The sequence below is a fragment of the Colias eurytheme genome, chromosome 1, assembly GCF_061535395.1.
Source record: "Colias eurytheme isolate Ceu_HAF_F1 chromosome 1, ilColEury1 Martin Lab GWU primary, whole genome shotgun sequence".
NCBI lineage: Eukaryota > Metazoa > Arthropoda > Insecta > Lepidoptera > Pieridae > Colias > Colias eurytheme.
In genome coordinates this window covers 11,192,671-11,218,693 of record NC_142980.1, presented here as the reverse complement: position 1 = coordinate 11,218,693, position 26,023 = coordinate 11,192,671, and the positions used below count along the sequence as shown (strand labels likewise).

At 35.1% G+C, this 26,023-nt stretch overlaps 1 long non-coding RNA gene across 4 annotated transcripts in view; it reads right to left on the bottom strand.

Moving 5' to 3' along the window:
* LOC149911245 (uncharacterized) overlaps positions 1 to 26,023 on the bottom strand; it is a 69,800-nt gene that overhangs the window by 28,839 nt on the left and 14,938 nt on the right. Inside the window, exons 1-5 of one of the 4 annotated variants that reach the window (XR_016457870.1) lie at positions 13,143 to 13,533; positions 6,584 to 6,652; positions 2,873 to 2,930; positions 2,482 to 2,564; positions 2,105 to 2,176 (exon numbers count right to left, since the gene is read on the bottom strand). This is a non-coding gene — a long non-coding RNA (uncharacterized LOC149911245). Of the gene's footprint in view, positions 1 to 2,104; positions 2,177 to 2,481; positions 2,565 to 2,872; positions 2,931 to 6,583; positions 6,653 to 11,195; positions 11,328 to 12,825; positions 12,922 to 13,142; positions 13,534 to 26,023 lie in introns of those variants that run through there. The other 3 variants (XR_016457878.1, XR_016457875.1, XR_016457872.1) reach the window with 3 other exon arrangements.

Sequence of the window (26,023 nt, the reverse complement as noted above, 5' to 3'; positions counted from 1 at the left end):
CAAAAATAGGAGCCCTGCTTCGCGGGGCTCCGTCGCCTCGCAACCGTCTTCTTCTGGACTTATTAGATTCTTACATTTTAGCACTATTGTCAATTGTAAGTCGTGCAGTATAGTCGGGAACGAAGACACAAGCATCCTCGATACAAAAAATATACGATCAGTACGCAACATTATATACACAATACACATGCATTTTAATAATAGATTTCAAAACAGCAATACAACAATATAAACGCGAGCAATGGAAAGACGCCGCGCTTACTCCGAAACATACACGATTAGTCCGCATGCGTACTGGCGCTGTATATTTTGGAGCGCTATTCTTACTTACTTCACTACAAAGTATACGCGAGTATTTGCGTACTGCTGTTGTATAGATTGGAAGAACTTTGTAAAAAAGTTATTTCCAAACTATACGTGATTAGTTTCACACCGTTGCGTACTGGCCTTGTATAGTTTGGAAAGACGCGTCAGGGCTTGGAATCCTATTTAAGCTATTATCGTGTTTCATAATATCGATTGAACATGAACCGCCTCTGTATTACAAATATTTTCTACGAAGTGATTTACTTGGATGATAAACAATGTTTGACAGAAAATGGCTTTTAACGAAATGTGTTTAGCTAAACTGGCGTCGAATTTGTGTAAAATATACAATTAATATTACATTATAAATGTATGCAATAAAAAGAATATCCAAAATATAATTAAATGAGTTTAAACTTAAGGTTTTTTTTTTATTGGTAATAGGGAAGCGCTTGACCACAATCTCGCCTGATGTTAAGCTGAGATGTGGTCTAAGATGGAACGCGATTCCCTAGAAGGTACCTGTTCACTCTACGCTTGAAGACCCCCATGTTGTACTCGTCGGGGAACACAGACTCAGGAAGCATGTTCCAGTCCCTCGCGGTTCGGAATTCGGATAAAGAATGTGGAACCGAACCGCTTAGTCCGGGTACATGGAACGTCCACCATATGGCGATGCCTAGAATCTGTGCGCCTCGGCGATCAATGGAAGAACGGGGATGGCGAAACGAGATCGTGCAGGTGATGAAAATGTGGAAATAAAATTTAACCGCCGAAATATTCTACGGTTTTTATGTTTTTAATAAAATTGTATCCAGTTTTATTCTAAATAGGTACTTACTTACAAGCTCACTTCAACAGGCAATGAATTTAAAAAAAAATACCTGCTCTCAACGTAATTTAATCTAGTACCTACTTTTATTTATAAAATTCACGAAAAGATTATTAATATTAATTCCTGACAATACATATTTACCTATATAAAAATCTCTACATTTTCTTTAGTTACGTATTAATTCCGAGTAATTGTCGAAATATGTTAATAAATATTAATATTCATCAGCATATTTTGTACTTATTTGAATAGATTATTTAGATAAAGCTGGCAACAATATTGCAAATATGAAGTGTGTCAATGAATTATAAAGCGTACACTTGAAATATAGGGCCCCGGCGTTTCGTCGCCCACGCAACACTCAACTTGAAATCGCTAACAAATGACATCAGTTTAAACAAATTTAATGTCAATCGTGAATACTATGAATACAGTATAATGATGTTATATACGGCAGTTTGGATTTAACTCACTTTGGTCTTTGACAAACATTTATACAAATACGATGTAATTGCCCCAAACAGTATTTGTTTGCTAAGTTCAAAAATACATAATTCAAGTATATTGTATCGTTGCGTAAATACACTTTCATCTATAAAGTTTTAAATCACGACGGAACTCTAATGAAGTATTTATTATATTCTAATAACAATACTATACATACAATACTATACACAATACTATACATACTCAGCAAGGAAAAATACTTTTTGGGACTACAAAACCTGGAGTAATCATAAAAAAGACATATAACATCAATAAGAAATAAAAATCGCGCAAGCATAAACGCGAGCGTTAAATTGCGAAAAAAATATAAAAAGCGGTTGTATGTACAAAATGGAAATAGAACAAAACATAAATAGAACAACGGTTGGAATGCACGATGGGGATGGGAAAGCGTCGGTGGTTGACGTTCTTTGGCGGGCGAAATGTTTTCTATAGCGTAGCTTAATGTGGACCTACCTTTCCCGGCGCAATGCCGCCGCCTCGCCCTGGCCGCTGCTTTCACCGATCCGCGCTCACGGAATCCGGTAGCTGTCAAAATTTATTTCAAAGTCTATACAGTTCTTCCTTACTACGCTTCGTACTTTCAATTCTTCGGAAAGCGCAGAGCAATATTAACAATGTGAAGTATTCGTTAATTTCTTTACTTTGACAATACTATAAAGTAAGTTACGTACATTATAAAAAATCGAGTATCATCAACTTTGTTTGAACATAAGAAAAACATGATCAATTGCAACAGCACACATTCGCTTTATAAGATACAATAGCAATGCACAACTTAACATACTTAGGAACTATAATTAAAACTAGTAATGGTTAAATTTTTTAATTACCTGATTAATAGACAATGGTCGGAATGTAGCTGTCATCTAGAAGTTTTGTTCTTCATCTTCACTCCGGATGTACAATCAGCGATCTGTAACAATAATAAATAATATTAAATATTTGCTCTATTTATACGATAGCTTGACTAATCGCACAGCTGGGGATAGTATACATCGCATTATACATTAAAGTTTATGAATATTTCGCAATGGCATTGTAAATTAATAATTATAATATATAAGCGGAACAAATACCGTTGATCAACCCACTAGATTCGGGCTGTAACCAGGTTGAACCTGTCCTCCCATCGTTCAATTAAATCCATTAATAGTTTACTAGTTTATAGGTTGGTCCGCGGTGGTATAAATGCTACGCCTATAGTAAAAAATAAAAACTTACCGAACAGGTCCTCATTAGCCATCTCGATAAAATGTCCTCGATATCTCAGCAATGTTACCTGTGGGAAATAGAAAACGTATGATTTCAAACAACAAAATACAGGTTTCGACTTCTATAAAATATTATAATTTGATAAGCTATTTGAGAGATGAAAACATAATTGTTAAGTAGCATCGGTGTAAAGGCAGACTATTATTTGACGTTAATGAAAGCCTGCAGTCGCACAGAATTTGCGTAATGCATCGTGTGAGGAATGCTGCATTCATTATATCGAGCAACAGGTGGGTCGTTCATTCATTAAACTAACTACATTTTAATACCCACACTATAATAATGCGAAAAAGCTTTTACTTTTTGTACGTGAGTAACTTTATGCCGGCGTTTGAAATTACTGGATCAGTGACCTAAGCCACTCGTGAGGCCAACCGGCTAACGTGACGTCATCGACTTGATCATCGTTTCGAATATTTGTGATACGAATCATCAGTATTTCTAATTAGTTCCATGCGAAGGTATCGAAGTTAAAATTTTTGTAAACCCAAAAACGTATGAAAATGAATGTAGAGACGATTTAGTAAAACTACATTCAAAATAAATCCATAATTATGTACAATATAAGTAAGTTAATATTCCGAAAAGTGACAAGAGGTTATCGTAAACACGACAAGTTGCAAGTTCGCTCCGAGTTATTAATGAGAGTTGTAAACAGCAAACAGACGTAGTACGCACGCAATAAGGTTAAATTTAATCCCTTTTCTTGGGGCACATATTAAAAAGCTTTCCGTATTTAGAAATCGATCGAACGACGCTTGCGCCATGCGAACATTCGAGATTCGACGCCGGTATAGGCCTATTCCCGCACTTTGATTACTTTAATGATTTTGCGCCTTTGTCGGATCATAGAGGTCATTAAATAATTGTTCAAATATAACTTTGAAGTATACTTATCAATTTTCCTCCTACATTTTAAAGCAACTCTTCTTGCAAGACATGAAGTATCTCGAATTAATTATATGTTAATAAAAAAATTGGGTAATATATTTAAAATTATATAAACAAATAGAAAATAAACAACTACATATATCACATACTTTGGCCAAACAATGCGCGAACCCACTCCTAGAAAACGCAAACGTTTAACTTAGTAGGTATTGTAGTGTGCAAATAAAACAACACGGATGAGGTCAAATCAGCTGTAGTTTTATGCACGTATTTAGTTAAGCTTGTAACTACAATAACGCGCCCTGACCTCGGATAAAACTAACGGGTCTGGTGCATTCGCGGAGTTCAACGGCCCATGTTTTTTCGCCAACGTTTACAACCGATGCCATTCAAATCGTCGCGTCGCGTCGGCTTCGAGCTCATTGGATTACGAGGGGGCGCTTATGCAGTTCTCGGCAGATGGCGTTATTATCAACCTTAAAGCTTCACCCACAAACGCTCTGTTAACCTAGTACTAATTCAAAAGGTGAGGGAAAATTTTAATCAAAAAGATTAACGCCAATGCTGTTTAGAGAGATCATCTCTGTCGATAAGGTTGAAAAGTGCTACTATCACTTATCAGGTCTCATTCAGGTATTACGACTATTAACATTTTTGTAATAAATACACCAGTTCAAAAACATTACTTATCATTGAATGTAATAAAACCGATCGAAATGTTTGGGATATCCAAGATAAACTTTTATGATGAAAACATTAATATCATTAGTTGTAAATAAAGTAGGTAAATAGGTAAAATGCAGAGCGATATGCCGCGCATAGCATATAAAATTGTTTATGCGTCGTTCAGATTGTCTAAGAATTTTAACTTGTTTTGTTTAACCTTGCCCTTGTTTTCGGCACATAGCATTTATCTATTACGAGCGATACGACCTGTTCAGTGTTCACTGACCTTCATACGGCTCCTCTGAAACAGACGATCATAAACTGAAATTAAATTTATTTTACATTTTTGTACGAAATCACTTGTGTAGTTTAATGGCATCAGGATAAAACGAAATGTTTCAAAATAGTATTTTATCGTGACGTCATTACCTCAGGGCGCCGGTTTTACGAATATAATTATCGATAAATACTTCATTGGGATTCAATGACATGTGAACAATCAACAAGCCCACTCATTTGTATATATTTATATTTCCTTGTACAATAAACCTCACATTATCTTAATTTAAATTCAATGTGTTCGGAACGTGCTGAATAAACTCTGAGCTCTGACGCCTTTAACAAATCAGAATTCCTGTCAAATTGGAAACCGAATTGATATCAGATGCGAAATACTATTGTTGGGAATAGATGGGATTTAGATTGAGACCGATCAAAACTAACAGGAATATTGCATTTATGTAGATCACTCGATCTGCTTTCGCATTCAAACTCCAAAGCTATTGAATTTGGCGGTACGTTAAAGTTAATCCTTGTTAATCTTCTAAAATATCCAAGTTACTTGATATATTGAAATAGAAATCGTCGGCGTCTAGACATCAGATCTAAAAGGTAACTAGTGTAACGTATTGTAATTAATATGCTTCAATTAGCATAGTAAATTTATGCATTGATAGTAAATACGTCACGACAATGATAACGAATGTTATTAGAGAGCGCTATCGTATAACGCACTTGGACACGTCACACCTGTATCTGCTCTATGTCAAGAATAATTGATTATAACGAAATTAATGCCTTGCCTTTATTACTATAACAGCCTGTTATAGTAATGAAGCTAACTACCACTTCTAGTTGAAAAGAAATAAGTATAGGCATATCAATATTTCGGCTTATATCTATATAAGGGTTTTTATATTAAATTAAAAAATCTACGCAGTCATGGCCTAAATAGTTATAGCGGTGCGTATCGCTTCTAACTGCGCAGTCAGTTGACACACCTACTGCGAATCTTGTTTCTGATTTCCCATTTACGGAGAGCCTTGTAGAATATTTATTATTAAATAACGTCCTACTCTACAAAATGCAAATACATACGTAGTCGCTTCGAGCGAAGAAATAATTCTATGGAATTTATAAAAAGACTCCTACGTTAAGATTAAATATATCAATCATTGCCCCATTAAGTCAGATAACGAATTCTTAAAAAAACCCATTATCATTCGACAATTTCGAAATATAATAAGATCAAATAAACGCCCATTGCTCACGTAACAATAAGTAAACACGCATGTAAAATCGAGGATTTAATAGACCCACGCGCGAGTAATTAATTAGCTTTGAAGTATCAAGGGAAACGTCTCTGCATCAGTGGGAACCTCGATATCCTATTAGAAGATGGATGATTTCGATCTACCTACGGCGAACGTTCTGCCTGTATTTTAATGGTTAAATATAACGATAACAATAACAATGTTTTCCAAAGAAAAAAATCGCGTTACTATGCGGCGCGCCGTGAATATTGTGCCTCGAGTAACTGCGTTGGCAAACTCCCAAAGATTATAAACAGCGACGCCAACTTGTACAATCGTCATTATTCGCAGTTTTCAACATCTCTTCAAAAAACATTTCCAAGGTACTAAAGAGAGCCAAATGTTGTTATTATTTTTCTACATTTCCTATTTTAAAATAAAACGAATACAATAAAATATGCTACTTATAAATATATCATACCAACAAAAAAGATTTAATTAACAACGATCGCGAAGCAGCTTCGTAAATTAAATTAAACTGTTAATTATTTTGAAGAAATTACGTTCCTACCTCACAAGTCACATCGCAGTGTGCATGCCGCCATCTTCTATAGTCACCCTGTCGACCCTTTTGTGCCATCTGTGAAAAAAAGCCCATGTTAAAAAAACAAGCAAATAATTTAATATATAAAAACTGAATTTCGTAAAGTAACAAATACTGAATTACAATGTAGAGATATTCTCCACGTTCTCAGCAAAGGCTACCTGGATATGATAATTTTAAACGAAAACCCAAGTAGTGAATCGGCTAAAGACAAAGTTGTTTTCGCATACCACGGTACATTTTTTGTTTTTGTACGAAACACAATAGCTTTTTTTTTAATCGAATGATCAACCACGGTCCAACGCGCCGTGTGCACGAGAGTTGAAAAATGCATTGCACAAAATAATTTTTTGTGAGAATTAGGGGTTGACTTTAGTGGAAACGCACGACTACCTGCCCTCGGCGGATTGGCTCCGAACAGATGCTACATCCCGCTTGTGTACCGTAAAAAATCATTTCAAGTATCCCATCCGAACAAAAAACGTCCAGATTCTTAGAGAGCAGGATAAAAGCTTTCATATTCACAACATGTAGAGCCAATTTTAACAGTAAATTTGTGATCTATAAACTTTCTTATTACAGAGACATTTACAATGAGACGCAATAAACTAGTTGTGCATTATATCTGAGACTTCCTTTGTTTTTTATTACGAATCCTGAATAATCACGCGTTGTTCTAAGTTACAAGTACGACGCAGAAGAGTAATATAATTATATTGCAACTAAGCCAGGCCATATCAAGGTCAATATTAATAATATGTGAGGCTACGCTGTTCAACGGGTCAAACGTCATACGCGCCTATAGTCACGTCGGCCCGTTAATTAAAAAAGTTCTAAACTTATAGTTTCTTCCATCTCATCGAGGATCAGTAGGATGTCGGCTCTGATATTGGTAAAACTATGGACGATTAAAGTTCGCCGAGATACGATTAATTTTATTGAATTTTGGTAATAAATATGTGTATCGATATGAATATTTAAAAGCACATAGTTGTACGTGTCCAATTGCGTGCAGCCCCGCTCTACTTCGTGCAACGGAACGTCGCGTGGCTTCGATGAGTTTTTTGAGGACCTTGCATCCGTAACGTTAAGATTCAGTCACGGTTTACTCGTTTCTCTATATGTTTTCTCATACCGCAATATGTTGTATTCGAAAAGCGAAGTATTCTTAAATAAATGAATGAAAACGTTAATGAAATCAGACGACGCGTTCAGCCTGCACGTTTACCCACGGAACTACACATACAATTCATTAGAACCTAACATTAAATTAAGTAATCATTTCATTGTATGTATTTAATGGAACGTCTTGTGTCCTTATTATAAGAGCTATGTTGCTTCAACGCTATAGACATCGTATGGGCAAATTGTATATTCAAATGAAATCATTTTGTTCCAAGTCACGTAGTACCAACTCTTTCAATTGAAAAGTTTACTAAATTTTTTTTTGATAAATTATTAAAATTAAAGTAAATAAAACATATCTGTGAAAAAATCAATAAAATATCTCAAGAAATTAAAAAAGTTATGGGACATTAAAGTTGCGAAGTTGCGCGACGTCACGACTTTTTCTAGACGCGCAGAGTTCATACGAATTTGTATTGCTTCGTACCAACTTTATTTGTAAAATACTAATATTATGTTTATTATCCGATAGTAGGAATTAAAAAAATACTTTGTAATATTTTTTTGATCGTATGTGCCAGAGCACAAAAGCAAAAAAGCCCGAAATTACAATATTTTATTACAATTTTCTTTTATTTTACGTTTAACAACAGTTTTGAATAAAGAAATCATACAATCGAAGTAATTTGCCCTAGCGCTACTAGCGCGAGTGCGAGTGATGACGTCACAGGCGCATCGAATCCACAGACGTTTCGTGCAAAAATATGTAAACTTCAATAATCTATATCTCGGTCATTTATTGGTGGATTTCAAAATTTTTTTCAGCTATTGATTAGTTTTTATCTATATTTTAACACTATTATGGTCAATATAATAATTTCAACATGAGTAAACTTCTCCATTGGTCAAAGCACTGGCCTACAACGCAGTAGGTACCAAACAATGGTATGGTGTAAATTATACTTGGACAAGAGCAACTGCCAAAGCGTAATTCAAAATCTAGCTTAACCCTTAATTCACTACCTGAGTCCATTGGACTCACATTGAACTTTCAAACTATTATAATTTTATCCCCTAGTGACTTATTTCCTCCACCGTCTCAGTACCTTCCTACAGTGACGCGGGCACCGAGGTAGCGAGAGTACGTGCGTCTGCGCTGCGTAATTGGTAAGTTATTACGTCGAGTGAGTCCCATGGACTCATACTAGTAAATTAAGTAATATTTTATTTATTTGTTTCGATTCTTAAATGTTGCTTATTTGTCGTATTAATGATATAAAAATATGTATTTTAATTTTTGTTGTTTTTATAGGTTTGTAAAATGTAATTTGATGACATGTCTGCACAGTACACGTTTGCCACGACAACTTCGCTGCTCGATTTCATATATCATGAAAAGAGACATTCCTGAGGATGCGAGCCACTCTGAAACCGAAGACAAGTTATCTAGGACAGAAAGAAAGTATTGTTATCTATGTAATTACAAAAAGAGATCAAAGACTGCATATTTATGCACTAGATGTCTGAAGCCTGTATGTTTGAGTTGCTCAAAAAAGGTATGCCGTCGTTGCCTATAATCGGTGGTAAATACCCCATGCAGGTTTTTTTTCTTTGTATAGAAGCGTACATTTTTGTTGTTTATTTTCGGTTTTGTATTCCTTTAGAAGTCTTATAAAATTAAAAAGAGTTATTAGTTAAAAATATTTGCTATTATTGTAGAGCTTTGAAAATAACTCTGTTTTTAAGACTGTTAGAATAAGTTTTTTTTATTTTTAAGAGTATTTCAGAAGTTTAACCAGTTTTGTTATTTTTTTGTAGTGCCTTAATAAACATTTAAAAATAATAATAAAAAAAATTAATAAAAAAAAGAGTTTTATTTGAAAAAACCACGCCAAGAAAATATATGAGTCCAGTGGACTCATGGAAGCTGTTTATGTTAGCAAATTTCACCTAGTGAATTGAGGGTTAAAATATTCACCAGAAAACGTTCCGATGATATATTTAATGAAATTTGAGCCGATATGGCAAAACTAGCCGGAATCTAAATGTATGAGATAAACGATAAACTAATGTAATTTAACCAAAAAAGATTAAATTGTAGCGACGGACGCCGCGACCGCGCAGTGTTGTCGATTTCATTCATTGATATTGACGCTTTGATTGTGACCGTTTGTTTAAACCAAAGCCTTTAGACAAACGTCAGTATCGCCCATGGTCTGCTTGCCTACTCATTTCAGTGTATAACTGGCAACCACGTGTAAACAGGTAAGTCAAAATAGGTGAAAAACCTAGGCATATTCTGTGTATCAAAAACTATCAGTCAAATAAATTTCACTTGGTTATCAAGTATGAAGGTGATGAAAAAAAATCGATAAAAGTTAATTAAAAAAAGGTTGAATACATTTTTTTCTAGGAGCCACCGTTTCTACAAAAAAACCTTTTTTTTATCCATTGATCTCGAAAAAAAAATTCCAAACACCAATACGACAGGAAATTCTTATATTTCATTTTTAATTGTATTTTGCACAATTTTATTTAATTTCGACTGGATGAAAATTTTGTTCGTGGTCGTCGTCTTCGTTGGTACCCTACCAGCGAAGACGAATCCTTAGGCAAAACATCATACGCTTATGTCAATTAGTATCGATAGCGTATTCTAATTTCTATTCCTTAGCGTTTTGACGTTTGTCTCGGCGCTCAAGTTATGAAATGGCTAGGTCTTGGTGACATATTTGTTTAAAATTAATACACATATGTATTTGTTTACATACAAGATGCTTTACAATTGTTTTATGACTCATAGTAGAGATAATAATATGAAAATTTATATTGAGATATAATAAATCGTTCTAATCTATAAACTTATTTTATTAGCTATTTACTGTATATTAAATATTATCTAAGAGTGAGACTAGAAACCCTGTTCAGCGAAATAATTTCACTACTTGTCCACATCCAACATCCATGTATGTGTTAAAGTGAATCAATGGACGAGTTGCACCCCCACATGGCCAGTGCCCGCTAAGTGTGTGCGGCGCGGACACATCCGGCTATCCTACATTCGGATTGTGAAAAAAGTTTATTTGCTTTATCTCAAGTACTGATTCTCAATTTTATGGAAACTTTAATTTAATAATTTATATACCTATGCTGATAAATCTATCTTCAGATACAATTACCTTCATATATAATTTGTGTCATTCTTTTTACAAAAGATATAAATCAGTACAATTGTCACAACAGTTTAGTTCTGAATTTCGTTATTTATAATTCTTTGTGAGAGTAATGAGAGAAAAGCTGCACATACCAGCCGTTGCGTGTATCTATAACAGCGCCGTCATAGCCCATTTCACATCAGGCCTCCATTTGTGTATTGACAATGTTATTGAAAAATTACAATGCTCCTCACGAGAAAAACTAACGTTTGAAGATTTATATTGGACGTTTAACTTACTTTTTGATTTCAAATGCGTAGAACAATGCGGGCCATCGACGCGCCGAAGACATCGAGTTAAATGGGACGATAAATAATAATCGAAAGATAAAAGTAACAGAGGCATGTGTCGTGTCACGTGTCCGACTCGCTTCTTAAGTCCTACTGAAGCTGATAGGAGCAGATCTGTGAATGAGAAGGACTGATGACTAACTCTTTCGTTGGGTGGAATGCGCGCGCAGTTTTTCAGGCAGCTCTACAACTTGTTGAAGGCGTCGCCCTCCGCGTTGGGTATGACCTAGGTACATCGCTACAGTACACAACTACGCCCCCACCGCGAAATAAAATGTAATAACTGCATCACATGATTGAATACCGATTTTACGCTCACTCTATTTACTACGAGAGTTTAATTGATGTAATACGGTTGTCGCAGATAAAATTATGTTACCTTTAAACTAGAGAAATTCTATCGTTGTAAATTTTAACTTTTTCATTACATTACGGATTACCCATTATTATTGACCATTATAATGAGCGCAATGCCGATAATTTTTAAATTCGTTTGAAATAAACATTGCGCTTGCTTGTTTTTTTATACAAGCAATTTTTGCCGTATTGGTATATCATAGAAAAATACTTCAATACATTATTAAGAATTATAATCAACGAACTTGCCACAATCATATTATGAGTTAAATTAGTTTCAAAATTTAGTAAACACGTGGCCAGCAAGAATATACATTGGAGAGGCTCAGCGAGGCGAACTTGTGGTCATTGGCACTACGGAGCGAGGTCTTCGGCCGCGCCATCTCGTGGCAATAACTGACCTAACACTAGACGCACCTTCACCGTAATCGAGGGTCGCATACACCTGGCGGCCGAGGCCGGGCTGACGCTAGTTTTTGTACAGTAATGTTAGCTGACTGTAGAAGTTTATTTTAATAGTGCGAGCGCAGATGGCGCGAGCGCAGGGCGCAAGCTCGGACGGGAACAGTTAATTATGCACCCAATGGTGTGATACACATGGAACATTAAGCTTTGCACCACTCCCTGGCCCCGAGTTGTAAACAAACCGGGTGAGGGCAATGGCTGCCTGCCACTCCCCGCGCTCGCCGCACCGACGACGCCATTCAACCGGGAAGTTCACGCTTTATTTTTAGCATTTCACGAAACGAACAACGCCACACTATAACGGAGTTTGCCTGGACGATCTTACTTAACGGTACATGTAACACGAAGAGACTGACCAATAAAACTACACATTTTAATGTCTGAACACATTATTGTCACAAAAACAAATTTATGATGCGCAGACGCCACTGGGTACAAAAACCACCGACGCATAATAATAATTGTAGAAAAAATGTATAGAAATAGCAACAATAGCGTTAAATATATCGTTCGATACAATTTAAACTTAACAATTTATACTAAGGGTAGAGCTGTAATAGCCAGGTGTGGTTATAGGGGTCATTAGCCTTCGCTGCGTAACAAGTCAAGATTCACTAAGTAATATCGCCCATAGGAATATATTTGTAAGACAATCAGACACGGAAAAATGTTGCGTCTGGCACGTTTGAATAACGGCATTGACATTGGACAGATAATGAGGGACAGCCACGAAGCCGCTAGGCCAAGAGCGTGGTACCGTTTCCGGGAATTGTTGTCTTCGGCAATGTTGGCAATGACGATTATGGCAGCGGCAGTGGACAGGCTAAGTCAATGACCCGACAATCAGGAGGGCGCGGGAGGGTGCGCGCGCACGCAGCGGTGCCCCGCCTTTATTTATTACGCTACGCGCGCTGCGTTCGACGCCGGCAACGCGCGGCGGGGCGGAGGCCGCATTCCGGGCGGCCGGCGCCGCGGCCCGACGGACGCTGCTAAAATAACATGCCCGACAACATCTCACAGATATACAGACGTCAGCATCGAGTCACACTTTAAAATAAGCCAACTCAAACTTACTCAATTTCGGGAACGAGATGCGAGCACGTGCGTTAACCTCGTGAACCACTGCCACAGTAAAGTCTCTGCTAACGGCACCATAGTCACTGTCCATGTTGGCGAAATTGTAAATTAATTTATTATTATCGATATTAACGATCGCGCCGTCGCGATTCAATGTTCATAGTCAACACAAGAAGTTCACATGGCGCGCGCGAATTGCCGTTGCGATCGACGAAACACGCGTCGTATTCGATAGCGGTATGACGCATCAGTGAGCGCGCGGCGCGGCCGTACCGTACGGTGTGCGCAAGCAGAGGGGCGTGAAGAGGCCGCGGGGCCAGGGGGGCAGCCCCCACTCGCCACCGGCAAAGTGCTGCCCCCTACACCGGGCTCATCGACCGCGCTCGCCCTCGTACTACTGCTGCCGTGCCGCTCATACTGTAACTCGACAACGCGCCTATCCGCACCCACTGAGACCTGCCCGACCTGCTGCCTCACACCATCATCGCTCTATTCATGACTGCTACTTTCACGCATGCTTGATACACTAATTGTCAATAGAATTAAGACACTGAGCTCACTTTTAGATACCTATCTGGGTAATAGCTAGTTAACTCATCTCATCAATATCACAACATGATCACAACCCTCTATTGTAAGATTAATAGAATAATAGAGTCATTTCCGAATTAATGAGACTATTAAGACACAAATGGAATGATTTTAAAAACATTCTATTGTTTTACAAAGTTAGTTTTAAATAAGCCTCAGAATTTTCAGCAGTATCGTACAAAAATATTAATGAAATGCCTACGTCGTATTATTGTCTAACTTTTTGCACGTTGTATTCACCGGATTTTTATTTTTTGTGAAGCGGCCGCCGGAGTAAATAAGTGCGCCCCGAATTGGAAATGAATCACGCGATTGTGGCCCAAGCTCCACGCTTCAGAATGTAATGCTAGATGCATCGTCATTTGTACGAAATCAAAAGTGTACAGGTGAATGCCTTTTTTATCATCTAAGAATAGCTGTAGCTGATGTATCGACGTAGAGATACAACGGTATGTCTTACGTTAATTAAAATCTTGCGGTACTAGAATTAAAGATATTTTACAGTATTTAATACATTATTTTTCATGTAATATTTTAGAGAAAGAATGTTGTTTCTCCAAATGAACATGCTTTTAGAGCACAAACAAAATCCACCGTATTTTGCAGAAATTTCCTGAACACTGAGAAACCGTCCCGGCTAGCAAATTTTGCCATGAGTAAGTGGTCTGGGAAGTTGAAGATATTATAGACGTATGACGCCTACGCACGCCTCACAAAAATAGCTGCGCGAGCGCCGACAGTGACTCAACGCAGACAATGGTGTTGGTGTCCCCGCTCGCGAATGCTTTCGCCAATAATTAACACGTCATCTGAATATACCTACTATAAAGAATGTCTAAATCAAAATTTAGCAACATAAATAATTATAATTTTTAAAATAAATCTGTTAATATTACATGATAAAAGCTCGGCAATTTACCGCATTAATATATTAGTATAGATGATTTACTTAATAACTAAGCTTTTTATTTAATCTCCTGTCAAACAACCACAGCGCGTGTTGACCTCATCTCCGTATATTACGATTTATAAACGGACCACATTCCTTCACTTTTCGAAGAGCGATAACAAACCAAATATTCATTTTGAAAAAACCGGTTCCGATTCTTCTCATCAAAAATATTTAAATGGAATTACTAAGATATTTTATTACAAACTATTTAAGTCCGTTTACGCCACTAAATAATTTGGACTCTTGGATCGATTCAGGTCCTATTCTTCGTTCTATTGAAGAAATCTCGGAGAAATGTTTGAGAGCCTTAAAATGTATGAGTATTCGTCGCGCTAGAGCAATCAATATCGTGTTTCGAGTGAGCGGTCATTTCGTAGAAGTGCGGTCAGTCAAATATTTCTCAAGTCAATCGAGTGGCAAACGACCCGGAGACACATACTAATGTGATGCTAACCATTACGCCAGACACATATTAATTTAAGTACGGCACTTTAGCCACATCGACAATAAAGGCTAGCTGTCAGTAACGGTCACCGCGGAAAGGAAACCGTTGGTACGAGAGACCTACATGCATATCGTTACTATGTACTCGAGCGAAAACGCAAGTCTCGTCCATTTCTAATAGAAAAATTAGTAAATCACATACTTTTTATTCGACGACAATATTCATCATACAATATTAAACACTCAGAACCACGGCAAACATAGCTATGAGCGAAAAGGCAAATATTCATAAAGCTGAATAAAACCAATAGCAAACAAGTGTTTTATTACATGTCCACTGATGCTACTTTGTGCAGTACAACTTTTATGTGAGCACTATAGAGTCTGGACGAGACCACTAACCGATATGAAATATGACAACTCTACATATTATCTGTTCAATACTAAATCAATTGGGAATGTTTTTAACCGACTTCATAGAGCGTTATTTCATGGGGAAGAGAGAGCTGGGTTCGAAATTCGAATCCATCTCATCTTTAGGACACATTCATTATTGTAGGTTTACAAGGTAACAGAAACTATTCTTCCTAAATTTAGCTAGTCCCTGTTATATTTATAAAGTGTATTATTGTTATTTATTCTTAAAGACTCGATCATTTCGTTATTTTAATGGATATCCAAGGAATTTATAATTACGTACAGCCGATTAAACGTGAAAAAATGTCATATGCAACAATGTTCACGTAGTATACCAATAATCAACATGTATCATCTTACAAAATCTTATCGAAATTGATTGAATTAATGAAAAAAAAAACTGGAACGTTAAAAGCATAAATGCAGCCAGCAGTTATGGGAACAACGTTGTGAATACTTTTGCACCGAACATCGCCTCAACTGGTCGCGCTGCATTCTCCACCGCTACCATATTAAATAGCCAAGCCTAATAGATTGTACATATCTTAAAATACCTTACTATCTCACGCTCAATAAATAATAATAGTCATTATTTAACTGTTTGGTGCTGAATTATTTAATTATACTTCGATAAATTGTATTTAAGGTTTAACTACAATTATGCCCGAAATAAAAAAAAACTGTATGAATATAAAAATGGGTAATTTATAACCCAAAGTTTAATATAAATACTTAATAATATTTCTTTCTATTTATAAAGCAGTGCTAGATAATAGGCATTAAATTAGTTATAACCTGTTATATTTATTTTATGTATTTGAGGTTTACCATTAATTGTTACACAAATAAACAAGAAGAGATAAAAAAATAATTGAAGCACGACCTAACATTTATTCAGTCTATGAAAAAAGATTTTTCATGAAGTAAGAGTATTTAAACAGAGAGGATCAAATTGTTTTATTCCTATTTCCTATCGAGTGCTCTACAAAACGTGAAAAATTTTAGTCTCTATTTTCGTTTGTGGATTCGCGATTGAAATCGAATAAAAACAAAACATCAGCTTTGAAAATATTGTCACAATGAAATATAATATGTACTCACCTATGTGTTTCAACAAAACTGTGTATTTGTAGCAAAGATAGTGTGTAACAAAATGACGGAAATATAATGGATTCTTTTTCTGGAAAATTCATTACAGTAAAGAGAAGAAATATTTTTAAACGTCATTATAAAGCCCAATGTATCTGAAAATTAGCCCTCATCGTGGCAAAATATAAAAACTAGCAAACAAATACAATACATTCTGGTGGTAACTGAATCTACTTGTTCGGTTAGAATTAAAAATTTATAGTACGGAATACTGCAACATGTCAAACTGTCAGTCTAAGGTGTATTTACGAAAATGCCGTGAAATTAAATTTATATTTTTAAACATTTCATATATGGCTTGATAGTATGACGAGCGCGTCATAATATCATGCCAAAATTGAAGCAAAGGTCTTGAAAACTTTTTACAACTTTTTACTGAAAAATGCTTGGTTAAAAACACGTCGTTAATTTTAGTCAAAAAAGTACAGGAAAATTGAGCGTGGGAACGCATGAACTCACGCAGCAGTGAGCCTGCGGCGATTCAGCCGAGTCGCTGGAAAATGCGGACTAAGAACTTTGTTGTGCCGAACCTTGTTACCAATTGGGTAACGGGCCTTTCAACTCTTCATTTAACATAAACTTAATCGATGTTTTTAATACATTCAACATATGACATAAACTGTAAAGGATTATGTGGGATTATGCAAACTATCTAGTTTTTCTAGTAATTCATGATAATTTGCTATTTTGTTATGAGACATTTCTCATCCAAGTGAGAATCATTTTATCATAAAAACTCTTTAATTTCTCCTTATCTTTCGTTATCGTCTTGATTAACATTTTCAATTCATTCAGTTAAAGTAATTGATGTTCATTGTTCCGCGCTATTATGATTCTGTAACAGTCTGAGTCAAGAGGGTGAGGAAACTTACCGTATCCAAGCTTAGTAGGTACGTTTAATTGTGTTACTACTTGTGGTCCTCTCATTTGATCTTCATATATGTATATGTATCAAACGAAAAAATCATGTTTATAAGGTCGGGAAAGAAGATTTATTTCACAGAACTGTAACATAAAATTTCAGTGTGACATAAAAAATTTAGGTTTTTAGAAATTGAATATTTTCTTTAGTAAAACATATTTTCTGATCATTAAATATCTTACATTTTATTTAAATATTTATTTGCAGTTTCTATCTACTCCCTGTCCGAATAAGATTCTAGGAACTCTACAAATACGCAAAAAGAAAATAATGTACAAAAAATATTTTGAAAGTAATAAATCACCCATTCGATATTGTTAAATGTATGTATATTATGTTACACAAAGTGAAAATTAACTAAATAGAGTCAACATAACGGACTAAGTACGACAAGGATTCATGGAATCATAGAAATCTGCACGATGATATAAAATAAATATAAAATTACAGGTTGACGTTAGCAACATACAAAGAGTGAATTAAGAATGAAAGCAGAGCGCAAGTAGGTGTAACCACTTCAACATCAGTAACGTAAACCCCAGCAGTTCAACACAATTAGTGCTAATTCAGTTCTCTCGCGGTTTATTTCTCTCTAGCGTCTAACCGAGTTACGTTTGCTTTTAAATCTAAAGTCACTCCAACTTTACTTCTTTTCCTTTGTGAAAGTCTTGCCCTATTGAATATTATGAACCTGTATTTAATCAAATCTAATATACATTTTTTGGTATAAATTTTGTCTTTGCATTAAGTAATATTAGCGTATTCATTCAAGTATTATGGTATCTTATTTGTGTACTCCACGAATTATATTTTTTTGATATAATATATTACTTTGTCCTAATTTATTATTACTATCCAGTAAAGCAGCTGACAATCTGGATGTCGTAAGGGGGTCACTGAAAATCAGTGCTGAGGTATTATGCCTCAGGTATCCTGAGTGGCTTCCTTTTTTAGCGCACGCAACCACACATAATATATATATTATGTTTTATAGTACCTATTATTTATAATTTACAATGCTATTTTATGTGTGTTGTGTGTGTTGGAATAAATGGTTTCTTTCTTTCTTTCTTTCTTTAATACTTATTGCAGATAGTCAAAATGATAAAATCTATACTAATATTATAAAGCTGAAGAGTTTGTTTGTTGTTTGTTTGAACGCGCTAATCTCGGGAACTACTGGTCCGATTTGAAAAATTCTTTCGGTGATAGATAGCCCATTTATCGAGGAAGGCTATATATCATCGCGCTACGACCAACAGGGGTGGAGCCACGGGGGTGAAACCGCGCGGAGCAGCTAGTTTTAAATATACACACCGTTAAAATATTACCCTTATCAAAATATCTTACTATTTTTTTATTGTAAATACTATAGGTACACAGTTTACTCCCTACCTTCTAGTTAACAAATATTATGTGAAAGATCCTTCAAGTCCCAGCAAAACAATTATGAAACTCAAACATTTATTCATTCAGGAAAATGACTTCTTTCAGCGCTGTGGAATCGTTATTATATAACACAAAACAAATAACAATTAAGCACCGTCTTCTTTGGGTTTTATTATTCTCATTCGCACCCTGATCTCTATATCAATTAATAGCTGTGCCCCGCGGTTTCACCCGCATTGCTCCGCTACTATTGGTTTTAAACTGATGATATTATAGCCTTATGGCTTTCCTCAATAAATGGATTTTCTAACACTGAAAGATTTTTTCAAAAAGGACTAGCAGTTCCTATAATATCAATATAGATTACAAAATCTGTTACATGTTAATAGCAACAAATGGTGAGGAATTAACACTTCAGCTTACAGCGCAGATTATTACTATTGTATCAAAATTTGAAAACAAGCCCATATGACAGAGATTGAACATCCATTGTTGCGCGTTAATAGAATTACATGGTGTTGTTGGAGCTGAAAATACGTTAACAACGAAGCTATTCACAATATTCCCGTTGTTTTGGAATACACATGAGTCAACAGCAAGTTAGTTGCATTTAAAATAACAGTTAACAGTTGACCTTTGCATTTAGGATACAAAACACAGCTGAATTCGATTATTGACTATATTTTTTACTAGCTATTGCGGCTTTACCGTTAATAATAGTTCCGATTTGTATATGTACTATTTATGTCCTTTCTCGGGTCTCGAACTATATGTATACCAAGTTTCATCCAAATCGGTTGAACCGTAAAGAAGAGACAGATAGAGTTACTTTCGCATTACATATAATATTATAGTGAAGATTCTTAATTAAAAGGCGCAGAATTATATCTAACACTTAATTAGGTTAGGTTAGGTTTATAACTTTGTATCCAAATTCAACTGATGAGTTGCTATCATCAATTTCATTTGATAATATGTTTTTGGTTTCGTCTTCTTAGTCTTACCCACAATAGTCTTATTAAAATGTTGTGTATCTAAGCCGTCCTAGATTGGACAGCGGCAGACACATCTATTTAAGTGCAGTTATTTTAGTGAAAAGCCTTCTCCGACGTATTATATTTCAACTATATTTGAAGGTGTAATAATTATTGTGAAGATATATTCTATACCTTTATTATTTGCTCCATTTGAGTTCCATTTTTATATAACATTTCTAAGGAATAAGCCCACCCCTTAGCAACTGGTTGGTTGTAGTGGAAAAACCCATAACGAAGAAAATTCCTTTATACTTTTTCGACAAAACGAAGGAAAAAACCGAACAATGGTTCTTTGCGAATACAAACTTATATCAAATCATTTTCATGAAAAATAGACTCAAAGAATACCTACGTACCTACCTTACAAAGAATCTGCTCTACTATCTTAATGGACGCAAAAGCGATACCTTCTAACAATTAATTAATTAACAAAATTCTTACTTTCAAAGTCAAAATTAATAAAAGAGCTACACTGGAATTTCAGTTAATTTCTTTACAATTATCTAACAGAGTTTAGCAATATAATAGGCAAGACAATGTTGAAAGCTAGCTTAATATTGATTGAAAAAGGATACTATAAAGTTATCCAAAACATATTAGACTACAGGCCCATGTTGAAAAGTTATGGGTCATTTGTACCACCAGACGACCTTTTTAGAACCATATATAAGAGCATAAAATAATAAGATTCAGCACTATGCCGTTACTTGTAAGCTGTCCACCTGAGTGCAGATGAGAAAAATGGTTTAAAAGAAGAAAAATGGTGGTCCACAAAGTCGAAATTTATTTTTATTTTCCGACAATTGCCGGGGTAAATTTGGTCATTTGATTTTGTACGGCATCTGTATCATACTATTTGTATACTGCTTTTAATCCATTATTCCGCAACGCCGTACTAAAATCATGGAGACAAGGGGAAAAAATCTCTACCTGTACTTTCGAATTCTCATCTGCACTCAGTTGGACAGCTTACGAGTGACGGCATAGTGCTGAATCTTATTATTTTATGCTCTTATTTCGTTCTAGATAGGTCACCTGGTGGTTCAAATGACCCATAATTTTTTCAACATGGGCCTGTAGTATAATAATTGTTACCTATGCTTATCGCGTACTTACTTCTTAATATTAGCTTTGCCTACAATATAAGCAAGAAAGATATTTTTCAAAATATAAAGATAGTAGAAATACAACAAAAATAATATAAAAAAAGTATGAACTAGTTTCATTCCAAGCCTTATCTGGGAAAACAGACTGTCACAGCCCGGTGACTTCATTTAGGTAGAAAACTGATAATGAAAATATTCGATTCAACTTCATTGAACAGGAATGGTAAAATAATTAATAAATTGCAAGCGAAAACATTTTATTATTAACTATTTCATTTAGTGTATACATTAATAAAGTAGTTACTGAAATTCAATGCAGCACACCTATAACTTTGTTCATTACATTAGAACGAAAATAATTTGAAATGGACATTTTAATTAGTTTCCTTTTGTTTTATTCCATTTTATATAGACTAGAAACCTCTAGTTTTGCATTTGTTTGAGAATTTTAATGAAATTGTGGTGGCATTTAGAAGATATTATTATAAAGAGTGATATTTCCGGAAAATTCACTCATTCAATAGTGACATAGTGTGAGGTATAGATTTTTTTTAATTATGTTCATAAAATTAGAAAAGTGTTTACAAATCTCATAATAATATAAAACTCTGTATAATTTGGTAAATATCGTTTATTCTGGAATCTATTTCTTGCTAAAGCAGGTAGAAATATGCGTGAACTTTCTCACATTAAGCTTTTTCTAATAAAATTATAGTTACATCTTTATTTGCATAAAAATTGTCAATTTTAAAGCAAAAATCGATGAACAATTTGAAACATATGTAATACACGTTGTATATTTTTTGTTTTAAGGCAGTTTTACATGGAGTCAGTAGCTGTCGTCAGTACTGGCGTCGAAAACTGTCTCATACTATTTACACGCAGTTAATGGTAGTCGACGATGTTTCTTTTGGTGTACACACTTTTGTAAAGTCAGTGCGGAAAAATGAATTCTCGAAAACAGCAAAAAATTAAACTCAATAATTTGTTGAGAAAATTTACCTTTGTGATGACATATCATTATATCTTTTTTGTTTGATTTACAATATTATGTAGGTACTCATAAATCTGGGTAGAATCAGAGATTTCTTAAGTCGTTCATAGAGCTGAAATATTTAAAATTTGGCCTGAAGGCTGATGTTTGTACATTCTTTTTTTTATTCTTATAACCTCTTTAATTTTCCTGCTTCTGGCCCTTAGTAACCTCATTTATCCCTATAAAATTAGAATAAAATGGAGTTACTTCCTGTTAAATTAATTCTAGTTGTTGACAATAGACGGGCTGCCAAAGTTTCGACATCAACAAATAAACTCATTTCCTTATAAACATTCTCTACAATTTGTTCAAATATTTTAAAAGGCTTCTCGTGAACAGTAAAATAAAAATTGTGAAACATTTATCCGATCCCTCCACAAGTTTCTACAAACTTGGAATGAACAACTAAGTTTCGCAATCCGTCTAGAAATTGCAAGAGCTCTGTTCAGTATAAACAATAAACCGATATCGGGTACAGAATTATTTATAAAAAGCTCAGAACTAGTAGGAGCAACCGAGGGTTGTCAACCTGACTTTATTATTCATCACTAGATATAATATAGTGCATTTCTGAAAAAATATGTCTTAACAATATGATGCATTGACCAATTACATACAGAAAAGGAGACGCCTTCTAATTATCATTATATGATAACTTCCGCTTTGATCATCTAACTTCGACAACTAGAGAAACCAGCCAGAATCGCAGCAATACCATATGCTATTGCGAGTTTCACATGGAAGATGACGGAATGTTAGGCGCTAATGATTCTAATATCTAGCAACCCTAGATTGATCGCGAGGCGGTCGACCTTGCTTGGTGTTTACGTCGGCGCATCGGCCGGCAGCACGTCAGGGTCGCGCGTTGCACCGTGTGGGACACAAACAACCTATATAAGCATACTTACAGCGATGCTAATGTGGCTGTATCAATATTGTGGCTCGAGTATGCAGGACGCCGCCGTCGCCTGTCGCGTCCGGTTAGGCATTGCGTTCCGATCAGGGATGCCACTGAACTCTAAATGTTCATTGTAAACTTAAGGTTTTCCTACCCGATCGGATAGTCGTACACGATAAATTCGATTTACTATTTTTATGTTTAAAGCAAGAACGAAACATTCCATGTAAATAATATGTAAAACATATTTTGATGTCCTTCCTTTCTTATTATGCATTTATGAACTTATGTGCAATTATAATTTCAGAAATATAAACTCGAGGATGTATGAAATAGCAGTTTTGTTTACAGGAAAATGGGTATGAATAATTTAATAAATTGTTTATTGCATTTAAAGCATACGGCAGGAACGGCAACTATGCGGGTTTTTCTTTGACTGCGCGGGCGAAGCCGCGCGCGGAAACCTAGTTCTTAATATTTGGTTAAGTTTCTAATTAGACCACATCATATCAAATGGTGCGCCGGATTTTGACAAAATTAGAATTAATTTATGTGTTTAATGATCGATATTATATAATCATAACACTAAAAATAAAAAAATAAATGAATTTGTTGACAAAATAGATTAATTTCACATTCCAATTAATGAAGTTGTTTTCCATTAACAATAGACTTCAAAAATGTTATCGAAGAGTTACCCTATATTGTATTAAAAGTATCAAATTTACCACAGCGTAGTTATTGTACCCTAGACGTCTTCCCCTATTTATTGATTGATTGATCATATTCGTTATCCTTTGCGGGGTTCTAACGTGTAAGTTAGCAATACCTGGATGATAAATTGTAGAATATTATAGTGACAATATTTCTTTACAAGAAAATAATGATCACTGAAAGATGACTTACTAACTACTTATTAAATTTACACGTTTTATTTAAATAGTCTGGTGTAATTTCGAAGTTAAGGTATTTCGATAATAGTAAAGAAGTAATCCTTCAGAATAATTCGATTTGCCTCGTCACTGTCCATATTATTGTCCTATTAAATTAGGCACATTTTCTCGTCTATGGTTAAAATCATATCAATAAAAAAATTGTTCAGTAGAGTATTTTGTGAAAACATTAATTTATATGAAACATTTGCTAATACTGCATACTAATAATATTACAATATTATATCAGTTGGTAGCGTATAGTTTTAAGTCCGAGCTCACAAAATGGTTTATTGCAACGGCCAATGTAAAGTCCCATAAAGGTAACGCAACTTTTATGCGTTTAATTTCCACGAGCAGACCGTACATCGTGTTTAAGCCACAGTACGCTCGCCCGTACACCTTAGCTACGTCATTAGTTTCAGTTACATTTATGATACTAAGCAACGCTATACGTTGCACGTCGTCATCTTCTCGAATGTGTGACGTGAAAGCTTGCTCGTTATTGCGTTTTTATAGAAACTCCCACAGCCAGTCTCTACAAGGGTAAGTACCTAACCGTCACGTGGAAGTCTTTTATGGGACTCAGAAACCGCGTATTCTAAATATCTTGGCCTTTGGATTTCCGTCCTCAACTGTTCACTATATTATCCTTAAGCCGCCTCATGGGCTATTAACTTGTCATTTATCGGTATGACCGTTACTTTTCAAATATGTTTATGGAAGATAAAATTGTACGATTAGATAAAATCCGCAACCGATGTATGAAATAAGTAACGACAGATATTTATTATTTATACATAATAGCTAAAATGTTTTAGATATTATCCTTATTGCTATAATTATATTATTGTTTGTTTTAAGATTTAGTATTTAAGTAAAATATCCAAATTATTTTATATAATTGCATATTTATTTGAATAATCTTTTTACACGCTTTTTATTAGCTTCACCTGTATGTTTGTTTGTAACCGACTTCTTTGGGCGCAATTTTGACGGCTTTAAACGGCCAGATTTCGTTCACACTTTGTAGATTTATTGAGGACCAATGACAATACACTAATTTGATAAAATAAATAATAGTTAAGAAAAATAAAAAAAAAACACGCTTTTTATAGAAAACCGAACTAAAAGCACGTTTTTTAGTTTTTTTTAACTATTATTATTTTTATTTAAATTGAGAATTCTTGATTGTAACCAATATTTAATACTAAGTGATCCATTCACTCAGTTGTTTAACCCAAAATAAAACATGTAAATTGGTGAAAGCCGAAACATGTCCAAAGCAAAAACTCAAAAACAATAACTTCAACGCAACCTCAAACGCGGCGTGTTCATTTTGCGATGGCAAAATCAAATTATTATAACTCTAAAGGGAAAAGTTTCCGCACAAGTTTTGCCGTTGATGTAAAAATAACGGGGCCCATAATTATATCTGAGGGAGGTAAGAGAAATTACCCGCATTACGGAGACCCTTATACTATCTACCTGTGCAAATAAGTAGGTATTATCAGTAAAACTTCACTAACCCACACTGAAGTAAAATTATCATACATAAATAATAATGCATGTCATGTAGACGCTCTACGAATAATTTATCTAAACAAAAATTATGGATAATAGACACCAATCTTTAAAGTGTTTATTATTCAGGAAGAAAACCCGTAAAAATGCAGTTTCATGCCTTCTTTTGTTATATTACCCTATAAGTCTATAACCATCGATGCTATTTATCTGATTGAGAGTAAAGTTGGTCTCACGTGAGTGGTTCTAGAAGTTGATCGAGTGGGCACTCGGCGAAGCGCAAGTTTCGCGCGCTCCGAGTTGCGACCGCCTAGCTTTCAGAAAGCAAACAACGCTTTCAATGCACGCCACCACTCTAGAACGAAACGGAAGGTGAGCAGGATCTCTGCGTGCGATAGAGACACCGAAACGATCGCGGAATGCGGCGCGCTTAATTTTTCTAACGGACTGTGGGTCGAAAAGCGTGCGTCGCAGCCGCGAG